This window comes from Euprymna scolopes, chromosome 13, assembly GCF_053919585.1.
Source record: "Euprymna scolopes isolate OS-2025 chromosome 13, ASM5391958v1, whole genome shotgun sequence".
Lineage (NCBI taxonomy): Eukaryota > Metazoa > Mollusca > Cephalopoda > Sepiida > Sepiolidae > Euprymna > Euprymna scolopes.
This window is the reverse complement of record NC_136494.1, coordinates 49,226,943-49,241,659: the sequence shown is the minus strand read 5'-3', so window position 1 is coordinate 49,241,659 and position 14,717 is coordinate 49,226,943. Positions and strand designations below refer to the sequence as shown.

At 40.3% G+C, this 14,717-nt stretch overlaps 1 protein-coding gene across 9 annotated transcripts in view; it reads left to right on the top strand.

Annotated features, from left to right (window-relative positions):
• Positions 1 to 14,717, top strand: part of LOC145292010 (tyrosine-protein phosphatase non-receptor type 4-like) — a 973,203-nt gene that overhangs the window by 143,885 nt on the left and 814,601 nt on the right. The window lies entirely within an intron of this gene.

Below are 14,717 nucleotides of genomic sequence, written 5' to 3'. Positions count from 1 at the left end.
AAAAAACCTTGTTTGTACAAAAAATAGCAAACAATTTTTGTATGTCCAGCAAAGGCATTTTTCGCCAGGGTTCTTGGGGGCGGGTACTATTTTTTTAGAACTTTTTATACTCTCTAGATTATAATATCTACGATTTGCGAACGAAGGTCGTCTCTATCTTTTATTTGAGCGACTTTTACAAAATTCATGCTATTCCTTCCTCTCGTGTTTTTGTTCGAATATTTTATTTAAAAGTGAAACTAATAGAAAGCGAAAGCAAATTTCAGGCGTTCGTTCCAGGGATGTCCAGAAGCAATTAGCTTTGATCACTGTGGGGGAACCCCTCATATCAGACAATTGCTATTCATTTGGACACTCCTTTTTTTTGTGGGGATCTGGTTTTCCCCAACATCGTGAGGAAACAAATACGGCGGACAGAAAACTGCAAACTTAAATGGCTAACAGCGTGATTTCCCATGTGAACTCATTCACTTAACCTTCACTTTCTCTGCAAGTCAACTTTTTGATCGTTAAATTTGAATGATTTCCACTTCCTCTCGCATCATAGCGTAGCGCAGCGGTAAAATCTCACATTCTCTTTCACTTTCTTTTACGCCTTCGCCTCAAGGTTATGGGTTTGAGCCTACCTGCCTACTAACACATTTTTTTCTTTTTTCACATTCTTTTCCTCCTTCGCTGTTCGGGTTCGAGCCTGCCTACCTTATTACCACTTTTTTTTTTTCTCCACACACACCTACAAACACCCGGGCAACGCCGGGCACCCCCACTAGTCTATATATATATATATATATATATATATGTAGAATAATCAAAAGAACTGTTAGTCAATAACACACAACAACAACAACAACAACAATAATAATAATAGCAGCAACACTTACCAAGGGTCCAGCTCATGCACAAGACAGATATCAGATTGAGCTGGACTGAGGGCTTGTATTTATGTACAAGCATATCCAATCAGGTGATTCAGCCAATCACAATCCAAGGAATAGACTGGCCCATATGTGCACAATGGAATCTCCCATTGTGCCATAAATAGTTCTCTTCTTTCATGAGAAGTAACTTTAGTCTTTGTCAAGTTATCCACAACTTGAACGCTGACCGAAAGTCCACTACACAATCCAACATGGCGCTACGAACAGGATTCGAGACAGAAGATTGGGAAGACTATTTCCTCAAAGCAGGCATTGCTGCCGATTCCGCCAAGAGCTACGCTGCAACTTTTGTGAAGGAAAAACTGAGGAAAGAAAACCTTCAAGTAATGGATCGAGCCATGCTAAGAGAATTGGGAATCACAACAATGGGAGAAGCTCTGTCTATCCTTCGACAAGCCAAGGAGCCCGCTACCCAGACCACCTATGCTAAGGCACCAGCTGCCAGGCCTCCCCAACTTCATCTCGAAATGACCCCTCAACAATTCAGAAAATTTCGGATTGACTGGGAAGTATTCACCAGAATAACGGACATGCCAACTTCTCAGGCCAATACCCAGTTATACAGTTGCGCTGATGAATCCGTTCAAAACGCAATCATAAATACGTACCCTAAGTTCTTCACCACCAACCCAGACAAGCTGCTAGAGATGACAGAAGCATTGGTAACTCAAAAATCAAATCCCATGGCCATCGGATGACATTTGCAGCTATATCACATGAAGATGAACCCATCCAACAATACCTTGTTCGTCTTAGGTCCACGGCCATAGACTGTAATTTTTCATGCCCCAACTGCGATCACGACCTGTCCGACATTTACATCAAGGACCAATTTATCAAAGGGATATCGAATGATACGCTTCAGACCGATCTACTGGCAAAAGCCGGGTTGCTAAAAACTCTCAACCAAAATATTTGTCATGCTGAGGCATTTGAGTCTGCACTACGGGACCAAACCGCAATGACTGATACCTCAGACATAGCTACAGTCCGGATGTCAATGTATCGCAAAAAAAAAACACAGTGCTGTACGGACTAGCAGAGGCAATATTCGCACTAGCTCTACTGCTACTCACAACGATAACATTGCTGATAAAGAACCCCGTCAAACCTGCATAGGTTGCGGTAGTCACCAACACGGTACTCCAAGGACAAGTGCCCGCCATTTAACATGTCCGGCATGGAATGAAATGTGCAACACTTGTGAGAAACTTAACCATTTCTCAGCAGTGTGCCGGACAAAGAAATATCGCCTGGCAGTGATAAAGAGTTTTGAAGACCAAGAAGCTCCCATGAATACACTCATGGCCCATATCACATTCGATCAAATGAGGGGCACCATTATGACTACAGAAGGTGATCTGTTAACTGAAATAAATGCATCAGTAATCCCATTCTCACGAAAACCAGATCCCAGACGAGCTGTCAATATCCCTAGGAGTTGTAGTACAATGCTAAAGGTTTTTCCCGACAGTGGTGCCGCCATTTGTCTTGGGGGACCAAAGCATTTAATCAAAATGGGCCTCACAGAGATCAGTCTTATCCAATCAAGAAAGATCATATGAACAGTTGGAGGTTTCACACTCATGTGTCAGGGTTGGCTACCAGTTGAGTTTGTGGTCAGAGGGAAAACAACTAAACAAGCCCTCTACATATGCAAGGGCATACAACGGCTTTATCTCAGCAGAGCAGCCTGCATCGATGTGGGAATATTGCACAAACATTTTCCAAACCCTTTAGCAGACGTACATGAAGAGGTAGACACCGAGTCTAAAAAGTGTGTAGATCAATTGCCAAATCGCCCCAAAAACCTCCCTTTTCCCGCAACAGAAGATAACATAGGCAAACTTAAGAGCTGGCTCCTAGAAAAGTTTGCCAAAACGACATTCAACAAAGATGGGATATTTCCAGCCATGTCCGGCCCAGCTGCCCACATTCACCTCAAAGAGGGAGCAATCCCTAAAGCCAGGCATAACCCAATTCCTGTACCCTTCCACTTCAAGGAACCAGTAAGACAAGCCCTTTGGAAGGATGTAGAAAAAGGTATCATAGCTCCAGTACCCGTGGGTATGCCTACTGATTGGTGCAGTACTATGGTAATAACTGCCAAAAAGAATGGTAATCCAAGGAGAACAATAGATTACCAACACCTTAACTCTCAATGCAAGCGAGAAACCCACCATACTGGGTCGCCATTCCAGTTGGCACTGCAAGTGCCACCTAGAACAAAGAAAACAGTCCTAGACGCTGTTGATGGATACCACTCGATTCTCTTAGACAAAGAATCTCAACCATTAACCACCTTCATAACTGAGTGGGGAAGATACATGTATCTTAGGATGCCTCAAGGATATGTCGCATCTGGGGATGCTTACACTCGCAGATACGATGAGATAATAAGATATCCCACGCAAGGTGAAGATAGTAGATGATACCCTGCTATATGACTCTAGCATTGAGGGAGCCTTTTATCATACCTTCGATTTTCTGCTCCAATGTGCTAAGAATGGAATTGTGCTCAACACCGACAAATTCCAATTCTGTCAGGATGTCGTACAATTTGGAGGCCTCCAGATAACTTCTTCAGGAGTGACCCCTTCTGAGTCCATGATACAAGCGATACAGGATTTTCCAGTCCCAAGGACAATTACTGATGCCAGATCATGGTTTGGGCTTGTCAACCAAGTAGCCTGGGCATATTCACTGGGTCCAGTTATGGTGCCTTTTCGGGACCTCGTCAAACAAAACTCCAAATTTGCTTGGAATCAAAACCTTGAAGACGCATTCAAAGATTCCAAGCGAGTTATAATTCACCTAGTCCAGAAGGGGGTAGCAATATTTGACAAAGACAGAGCAACTTGCCTTGCTCCAGATTGGAGCAAAGAAGGAATGGGCTTCCTACTCCTACAAAAACATTGCCAATGTACCATGGAAAAAGCCCCAATCTGCTGTTCCGAAGGTTGGCATCTGATATATGCCGGCAGCAGATTTTGCACGGATGCTGAGCGCAGATACGCACCAATAGAGGATGAGGCAGCAGCAATAGCATGGGCATTGGAGAAATGCCGTATGTTCGTCATGGGTTCTCCAAACATCATAGTGGTCACAGACCATGAACCTCTGAAGGGGATATTTGGCGATCGTGATCTGAGCAAGATCCAAAACCCCCGGCTCTTTAGACTAAAGGAAAAGACCCTGAGATACAGATTTACCATACAGCATTGCCCCGGGAAGTGGCACAGAGGCCCTGATGCAGTTTCCCGCCACCCAGTGGCGATGGTGCAAGCCCTCCTCGATGTATTTCCAACAAAACCCTCTCAAATGGATATACTGGAGTCTAACAACATAAGCAACATAACAGAGTCAACAGCCTTAATAGCAACATTTGCAGACAGCAGTAATATAGCCATGCTATCACCAGACCTAATTCGTTCAGCAGGTCGTGGCGATCAACAATATAACAAATTAATAGACACAATACAGCAAGGCTTCCCAAAAACACGTAATCTCACTGCGCCCGAAATCCGTGAGTATTGGGAGGTGAGGCACCGCCTTAGCACTGACAATGGTCTAGTATTGTTGGATCGAAGGATCGTCATCCCCAAAACACAACGAAAAAAGGTCCTACACTGCCTGCATTCTGCACACCAAGGAGTAGTCGGCATGAAAGCACGTGCCAACGAATCGGTGTACTAGCCAGGGATGGATGCATCAATCCGCAGTATTAGGGCGAATTGCATGGTATGCTCAACCATCGCACCTAGTCAACCAAGGGAGCCTATCATTCTAACACGATCCCCAGAGTGGCCATTCCAACAAATCGTCATGGATATTTTTTATATTGGAGATCACACATACCTTGCCTGCGCAGATAGGCTAACTGGTTGGCTAATTTTATACCGCCTAGAATCAGGTCACACTACTACAACCAAATTGATGTCCATATGCCGACAACTGTTCCAAACATATGGTGCCCCAGAAGAACTCAGCACCGATGGCGGCCCACTTTTCACTTCCAGCACGTTCCAAGAATTTCTGAAAACATGGTGTGTTAGGCACAGATTATCTTCTGTTGCATATCCCCAATCCAATGGCAGAGCAGAGCTCGCAGTAAAAACTGCAAAGAGGATTGTGAAAGGAAACACAGGCCCCCACGGTTCCTTGGACAATGACAGTGTTGCCCGGGCCATCTTGCAGTATCGGAATACCCCAATCCAAAGCATTGGCCTATCACCGGCCCAATTATTACTTCACCGTCGACTACGTGACTCCATCCCATCACAGCCAATCCTCTACAAGCCTCATCCTGAATGGGTGTCAGCGGCACAACATCGCGAGGAAATGCTCCACCACCGCAATGCAAAAATAGTAGAAAGATACAATAAATATACCCACAACCTTCCACCATTACAAGCTGGTGACACTGTAGCCATCCAAAATCCAGTCAATCGCAGATGGAACACAATGGGCAAAATCATCAGTTCCCTACCAGATCGACAATACCGAATCAGGGTTAACGGATCCAGAAGGATCACACTTAGGAACCGCCGTTTCCTCAGAAAATGCGAACTTAAACCTCTCACACAACCCAGCCTACTCGTGGGGGGGGGGGAAGAGGGGAGATGTAGAATAATCAAAAGAACTGTTAGTCAATAACACACAACAACAACAACAACAACAATAATAATAATAGCAGCAACACTTACCAAGGGTCCAGCTCATGCACAAGACAGATATCAGATTGAGCTGGACTGAGGGCTTGTATTTATGTACAAGCATATCCAAGCAGGTGATTCAGCCAATCACAATCCAAGGAATAGACTGGCCCATGTGTGCACAATGGAATTTCCCATTGTGCCATAAATAGTTCTCTCCTTTCATGAGAAGTAACTTTAGTCTTTGTCAAGTTATCCACAACTTGAACGCTGACCGAAAGTCCACTACACAATCCAACAATATATATATATATATATATATATATATATATATATATATATAAAAGGCAAAATGGGTGCAAACATTTGTGTATTTCTGCAAATCCCACTAACGTCAAAGATACTAGAATTAGAGTGGACAGTTTTTGACAAAAATAACCTCAGAATCTTAGCAGCAGCACACATTACAAGAGCTTTTCGTTCTTAATTTTCAGTATATAACTGTTGAATTCGATCATGCGGTCTCATCTTTAAAGAGTTTGTTTTACACTGATGCTGTATTTCAGTTAATTTCCTAATTGCTAATAGAAAGTGATTAAAGTGAGAGACTGTAGCTGTAATGGTTGTCTTCACACATTGAGTTACATGTATGATAGTTTATCTAAACCACATTCCCTGACACCAGCAACCATATTTGTAGCAAGATCATCATGAAAGAAAACTTTATTGAAGATTTTATACTCATCCAGAACATTGTGCAATTCTTTATTCATTCTTGCACCTGTGTGTGCACCAGGAAATGGAACAACTCTAAGCACAATTATGTGCGGTTCAAGGTCATTTGAAAGCCAATGGCCTGTCAAATACTGAAAGGAGCATTATCAGTTGTAGCTGTGCAAATGTCTGTAGTTCATTAAATGCTGCTAATTTCAGCAAGAGACAGTTGAATTTTTGTTTTATTTTTGTAAAAATATACCGAAAACTATTTTGTTCAAATTACAGCATTCCATTAAAAAAGTACTCCACTACAAAGTTTTGCAATAAGCCTATTAAATTCAATGTCAGATATTACAGAATATGGTTGAATATAAGCATTTCTCTTATCAGATAATTGATCTCTTGTGACTTGTGGTCATTAATATCCCAAACTTTCTTTTTGGCCAATATTGAATCTGTAGTAGTTTGGTGTTTTGCTGGAGGCTTGTAGTTGCTGCCACTTGTTCCTGGAATGTCTGTCCCTGAATATTCATTGTGCTTCCTTTTCTCATCTGCAACTTTTGCTTCTTTTGAACAAACATTTCTTAGATGTTTTAACATATTAGTAGTTGTAAAAGTTTTTGCTGATTTGCTACCCTTTGATGTGATGGTTTGACATAACTTGCAAGCAGCTGTATTCTTTGTCTTGGGTTTGACATCAAAATACTTCCAGCAGAAACTGGCTACCATAATGGTTGAATGTCAATATTTAGTTAATTTTTTTACGTATTTAAATTACTTATGTCTGATATCTAATTATTTATCTCAATAAAATATACATTATGTAAGCCAGAAAAATAAAAATATATATGTAATTGTAGCAAGAGCTTGAAAATGAGGAACAAGAGTATGACCGATGAAGAATTTATTTTTGGTTTGCAAATAATCGCAATTTACTGTACAATTTCTCCAGATGAAAACTGAAAGATAGAGTAATAATTTTTTTTTTTACTGATTTAAATTTACAAAATATTAAATGTTAATTCGATAGGAAGAGAAAGGAGGCAAATTTTCCACATTTACATCTATTTGCCTCAAATTCAGTGAAGTTGTAAAAGTTTACATGTGAACAGTACGTCATGCCTGTTTTTTGATAATATGGTGTAATCAATGCATGTCTTTTCGATAAATTTTCGCTGGCAAGCAAAAGAAGGAGTTAATGTGTCTTTGTTTACAATATAATTTATATTAGTATCATTTATTTTGCTGATAAATCTGTATTCGAAAACCTATTGATCAGCTAATTATCAAAGGCCAATATTTATTACTCCTTTTTGAAGGGGAGCTATTGTTCCTCTCCAAAAAGGAGCACTTTTAATGGGATAGAAATTAAAATTTTTCAAGCAGCTAACAGTCAATATTTGCTTTCAAAAAACAGTCATATTTGCTTTCAAAAAGAAAGTTTTTGGATAAACTATTTGTTCCAGATATGTTATTAAGGTTGGGCATTAGTTAACAAAAAATTATTTGAATAAAATATCATAATTTCTGTATTTATTGTTATGCTACCTATTGTTTTTATTTAAAAACTAGCCTGGGTAACCGGCATTGCCCAGGTGTTTGTTGATAGAAAAAAAAAAAAAAGAGGTAGTAGGCAGGCAAGCTCAAACTCATATCATGTAGCAGGAAAAAAAAAAACATGATGGTCTTTGCCGTTGCATCCATCACCAAATTGGAGTGGCAAAGGTTTAAATTAAGGCTAGTCAATTGAAAAGAGAGGTTTACCTTAAAAAATATCAGTGAAAAAAGCGACCCTTCTGAAGTGAAAATTGAGTGTGACTGCAGTCATGGAGATGGGCTGCATGTGCGAACTCGAAACCCGGGCTATGGGAGACGAGAAGGCGACGAATCAGCAGGTTCGAATGCGCATTAATTTGCATAAATGAGATAATATAAGGCCGGGAGTTAAGATGTTTGAGGGGGTCGAGCCATTGAGTGCTCAAGAACTGGATGGAACGTGGCTAGAGCGGAGAGTGTCGCCAAGAATCGAGTCCAGATTTATTTTTTTCCCTGATTAGGAGCTATTTAAAATATGGAACCAATGCAGCCGAGATGAAATGGGAAATTTTAAATGATTCGCGTCGAACCTGGAAAATTAAGTCGCGTTGAAAATTGAAAAGCGTTGTCAAAGAGAGAATTGAATGAGTCGTGTCAAACTTCAAAGGTTGAAGATGTGAAGTGAGTCAGACTTTTTTTTGTCTTTTTGTTTGTTAATCCCAGTGGGATTCGTTGGATTTCTTTAACTATCGTTGTCAAAGGAACATGGAATTTGGAATGAAATTCGCTTATATTTGTTGAAAAAAAAAAAAAAAAGTCGTCACTGTTAACAGAACTTAAAATGTGATTTGGACGACTTGTGCATTTAAATTCGTTTTTCACTGAGGAATTTAAAATGAGATCCTGTTGTGTAAAAAAAAAAAAAGTTTGGTATTTTTTTTTTAAACGAAAATGATTTTATAAAAGTACAATTCGATTCGGATTTTATTGAGTTTGAAAAAAGTCACCGTTGTTAAAAGAACTTGAAATGCGATTCGGATGACTTGTATGTATAGAAGTCCTATTTCAATGCGGAATTTAAAATGAAATCCTATTGTGCTGACAAGGGAGAAGGGTGTCGTTTTTAAACGATGGATTTATTTTATAAAAGTACAGTTCTAGTCGGATTGTATTGTTTGAAAAAGAGGCATCGCTGTAAAAAGAACTTAAGATGCGGTTCGAATGGCTTGTATGCATTGAATTCGCTTTTCAACGAGGAATTTAAAATGAAGTTCTGTTGTGTTAAAAGAAAAAAAGGTGTCGTTTTTAAACAACTTTCGTTTTTAATGAAAATACAATTTGAGTCGGATTTTATTCCGTTTGAAAAGTCGTCGCTGTTCAAAGAACTTAAAATGTGATTCGGATGACTTGTATGTATAGAAGTCATATTTCAATGCAGAATTTAAAATTAAATCCTATTGTGCTGACAAAGAAAAAGGGTGTCGTTTTTAAACAATAGATTTATTTTATAAAAGTACAATTCGAGTCGGACAGATATAGAAGCTAGAAGTAACGTTAAGAAAGAAATAGCGACAGCTAAAAGAGAATTTACTGAAACCACTAAAAAACACACCGAAGCACAAAAATTAGGAACTCGTGACTTATGGAAAATCTACAACAGTGTAGTAAATAATGGGCAATCAACAATTCCCCCACTAACCAACAATCACGAGGTTGTTTGCTCAGCAACCAACAAGGCGAGTATGCTTGCCAGCCGGTTTGCCTCAAACTCCACACTGGACCCTCTCAACCACCCCCTATCTGACTTTCCTTTGTGGACAGACGCCACGCTAGACGATCTAAAAATCCCCCCTGCTCAGGTACATACTATCATAAAAAACCTTGACACTTCAAAAGCATGTGGACCCGATCTCATCCAAGCTTTGCTATTAAAAAAAGTGCTCGGCCGAAGTAGCTCCAATTCTCTCCAAACTCTACAACAAATGCCTTAATGAATCATGCTTTCCGGGCTGTTGGAAAACTGCTTCTGTGGTATCAGTATTCAAGAATTCTGGTGAAAGAACTAACCCAGCAAATTATCGCCCCATTAGCCTCCTCCCACTTTTCGCCAAAATATTTGAGACCATAATTAACCATGCTCTAGTCCGTCACCTTACAGATGCTAAACTTTTGACTGACAAACAATATGGATTTAGACAAGCCCATTCCATAGCAAGCATCCTCACTATAATCTCTGAACGTATATGCCATTCACTGGACAAAGCGGGGGAGGGCAGAGCGGTAGCTCTAGATATATCTAAGGCTTTTGACAGGGTATGGCATGAGGGTCTCCTCAGGAAAATTAAATCATACGGTATCACTGGTAGAATATTTAACATAATTAAATCCTTCTTAGATAAGAGAAAAATCCAGGTTGTCCTCGACGGTCGTACATCTAAACAGTGTGATATAAATGCGGGAGTGCCTCAGAGGTCTATCCTTGGACCTCTATTGTTCCTAATATTTATTAATGACCTCTCCGACAAAACTGCCTCTGAGGTGGGTATATATGCTGATGACACCACACTCTATAACAGACATGACAGGAAAACAAATGGACACATCTCTAAAGAAATGGCAAAAACACTAGAGGATGACCTCCAATCTGTAGTGGAATGGAGACAAAAATGAATGGTCACATTCAATGCTGCCAAGACTAAACTGGTTTCCTTCAATAATTACAAGAAACCTTCTCTGCCACCAATAGCAATGGCCAGTGACTCCCTGTCTGAAAATACATCTTTCAAACTGCTTGGCCTAACGTTCACAGGAAACATGAGTTGGAACAATTGCATTGCCAGAGCCGCTGCGAGGAAGGTAGGCTCTCTCTACCGTGCTAGAAAACTACTGACACCTTAAAGTATCCTGTACCTCTATAAAGCCACCATTCGCCCATGTATGGAGTATTGCTGTCACATTTGGGCTGGTGCATCTGCTGCTAGTCTCTTACTCCTAGACAAGGTTCAAAAGAGAGTCACCAATCTGATAGGCCCTGAACTGGCATCTAAGCTTCAGCCTCTGTCCCATCAGCGAAACATTGCATTCCTCTGCCTGTTCTACAAGTATTTTAATGGTGAATGTTCTGACGAACTGCAGACACTTGTGCCCCCACGACGTAGACACCCTCAACAAACCCGACAGGCAGCTAAATCCCACCCTCACACAGTAGAGATCCCTAGATGTAAAAGATCTTTCTATTCTAGCGGTTCTGGGGAAGAAACTACTGGACTCAGGAATTCCATTCCAGGTCCTTGCTTCCCCAACTGTACTGACATGCAGAAGTTCAAGTTTAACGTGAACTGACATCTTGCTGCCCAAATCCCAACATAGTGCTCCAGTAGTTGCTGCCCCTGATAGTAGCCCCCTACACCACAGTGGCAATGTGCATTGTTTGGGGTCAAAATGTAATAAAATTTTTTTATTGCGTTTGAAAAAAGTCGTCGCTGTTAAAAGAACTTAAAATGCGATTCAAACGACTTGTATGCATTGAATTCGTTTTTCTATGTGGAATTTAAAATTAAGTCCTGTTGTGTTAAAAAAAAAAAAAAAAGGTGTTGTTTTTAAACGACTTGTATTTTTAATGAAAATACAATTCGAGTCAGATTTTATTGCGTTTGAAAAAGTCATCGCTGTTAAAAGAACTTAAAATGTGATTCGGGCCACTTGTATCTATTTAAAAGTTATTTTTAAATATTGAATTTAACATGAAATCGTGTCGTGCTGTAAAGGAGAAAAAAGGCGTCGTTTTTGAACGATAGTTATTTTGGTGAGAATACAATTAAAAGTCGTTTTTAAATGAAATTTAAAAAATTAATTTCTGTGTCTAGCCATGTAGCCCCATTTTGTTAAGTTGTATCTGTCTTTGTCGGAGAGATGTGAGGGCCAGCTGTGTCTAGCAGGAGTGTAGAGCACTGGCTGTGTCTAGCAGGAGTGTAGAGCGCTGGCTGTGTCTAGCAGGAGTGTAGACTGCTGGCTGTGTCTAGCAAAGACGGATACTACTTCACTACCCAGTTTATGATCATGAGATCAGGAGGGGGGGGGGTCGGGCGCGTAGTGAAAATCGAATATTACTGCAGTCATGGAGGTGGGCTGCATGTGTGAACTCGAAACCCGAGCGATGGGAGACGAGAAGGCGATGAATCAGCAGGTTAATTTGCATAAATGAGATAATATAAGGCCAGGAGTTAAGATGTTTGAGGGAGTTGAGCCGTTGAGTGCTCGAGAACCGCATGGAACGTGGCTAGAGCGGAGAGTGTCGCCGAGAATCGAGTCCAGGTTTTTTTTTCCGATTGTAGAAAAGTGCCCAGTTGAGGGTGAAGGAATTAATGTTTTTAGCCAATTTTTTGATATTTGTCATTCGAAAGATCGAGCCTCAAAACAATACCAGTCTCATGAAAATCCGTCGCTTCTGTCAAAAGCTTTAGGCAGACATGCATACATATAAACTGACAGGTGAGATTTATATTATAGACTAGCAGGAGTGCCTGGCGTTGCCCGGGTGGTTGTCAGTGTGTGTAGGGATGAGAAAAAAAACTTTTGGTAGGCAGGTAGGCTCGAACCCGAAGCGTTGAGGCGAAGTCGGAAAAGAAAACATAACATGTTACCGCTACACTAAGAGGGCAGAGGAAGTGAGAATGGTTGAAATTAAATGGTTAAAAAAGGCAGGTGCTTAAATGAACGTCTAGGTCAAAATCAGCAGAGCTAGTTAAGCTTGAAACTTTCTGCGTATTTGTTTGTTTCCCAAGATGTTGAGGAAAACCACCTCCCCATAAAAAGGGGAGTGTCCAAATGAAAAGCAGTTGTCTGATATGACGAGTTTTTCCTGCATCGTGTGTGTTGGGGTGGGGGTGGGGGATTAGATCCAAACCCTATGTTAAACTTCAGAAAAACAAAAAAAGAACAGCGAACATGATGTAAAAAGAAGAAAAAGTAAAATAAAAAAAATTTGTTTAAAAAATCGGAAAAAAAAAAAAGAAAAAGTTTTGGTGAAAAACTTGATAAGTTACTGCTCGCCCATGAAAGGAAAGTAACTAAAAACAATTTCAATTTAACGTTTATAAATGGCAGGTGCGCGGCGAATTTAATTAGGTCAAAGGAAATTAGATTTTGCACTTAATTTTAACTGTGGGATAGATCTTTTTATTTGTTTTTTACCCAACTTCGTCTGGTTTTGTTTCCCCCAACGTACTGGGGAAAACCAGCTCCCCTTTAATATAGGGGAGTGTCCAAATGAAAGCAATTGTCTGATATGAAGGCTTTCACCAACATTGACCAAACGTCCATTGCTTTCTGGCTGCTCCCAGCCTGTAGGCTGGGAAATGCACCATAGTTTCACATTAGTTTCTCTTTTTTACGAAAAAGCCCAAGCAACACGTGAGAGAAGCCAAAATAGCAATAATTTTGTAAAAGTCGACATAAATAAATCTAGTTGCGATCCACCTTCGCAATTCGCTATTTCAAAGTGATAGTACCCCCTCCCCTCCCAAGCCTTTGCTAGACATACAAAAACGTGTGCGTGCGTTTTGCCTTTTATATATATACTAGCGGAGGGATACCCGGCAATGCCCGGGTGTTTTGAATAAATCCAAACACTCGGGTAAAATAATAAAAAAAATGTTTTGGTAGGTGAGTATGAGGATCGAACCCGAACCCTTGGGGCAAAGTTGGAAATTAAAGTGTGACATTAACCATTGGGCCACCGCGACATACAATGGAGACATATTTGAATTTATTTATTGAAGTATTAAAAACACGTGTCTGCAATAAAAGTTAACTCTCCTGCTTCGATTTGACCTAATTAAGAAGGTCAAATAGAAGTCACTCAGTTAACTTGGGTTTGTTTACCCAAGTTTTTTCCCCAATAGATGCTGGGGAGGGGGAAAGCAGCTCCCAATTGTCCAAATTGAATAGCAATTGTCTGATATACAACATTGATCAAAGCTGATTGCTTCTGGACGTTTCCCGGCGCAATGCCGAGAACATTGTTAACTTTGAATTAGTTTCGCTTTTTATACGAAAAAGTCGAATCAACACGTGAGAAGCCAAAATAGAAATAATTTTGTAAAAATCGACATAAATAAATCTATACGCTACACACATTCTCAAATCCTTATATTATTATCTACAGCCTATATAAATACTTCTAAGCGATCGTAACCCCCCAGGGACCGTGTGCGAGAAAAGCCTTTGCGAGACATACATGATATGGTCACACACATTTTGCCTTTTATATATATACTAGCGGGGGGTACCCGGCGATGCCCGGGTGTCTTGAGGTAAATCAAAACTGGGGGGGGGGGGGGTAAATTAAAAAAAATGTTTTGGTAGGTAAGTATGAGAATCGAACCCGTACCCTTGAGTTGGAAATTAATGTGTGAAAAAAAAAACGGGCGACGTTGCCCATTAGGCCACCGCGACATACATACAACATACTCAGGTTTGAGTTTATTTATTAAACTATAAAAGCAGGCGGGCGCAATAAAAGTTAACTCTGCTGGTTCCATTTGACCTAATTAAGAAGGTCAAATAGAAGTCACGCAGTTGTTTACCCAAGTTTGACTGTTTTTGTTTTTTTCCCCCCCAACATCTGTTGGGGGGAGGGGAACCAGCTCCCAATTGTCCAGATTGAATAACAATTGTCTGATGTACAACATTGATCAAAGCTGATTGCTTCTGGACATTTCCCGGCGCAATGCCGAGAACGTTGTTCGTTGTTAACTTTCAATTAGTTTCGCTTTTTATGCGAGAAGCCAAAATTGCAATAATTTTGTAAAAGTCGACGTAAATAAATCTAGATGCGACGCACTTTCCCAAATCTACATATTATTATTTA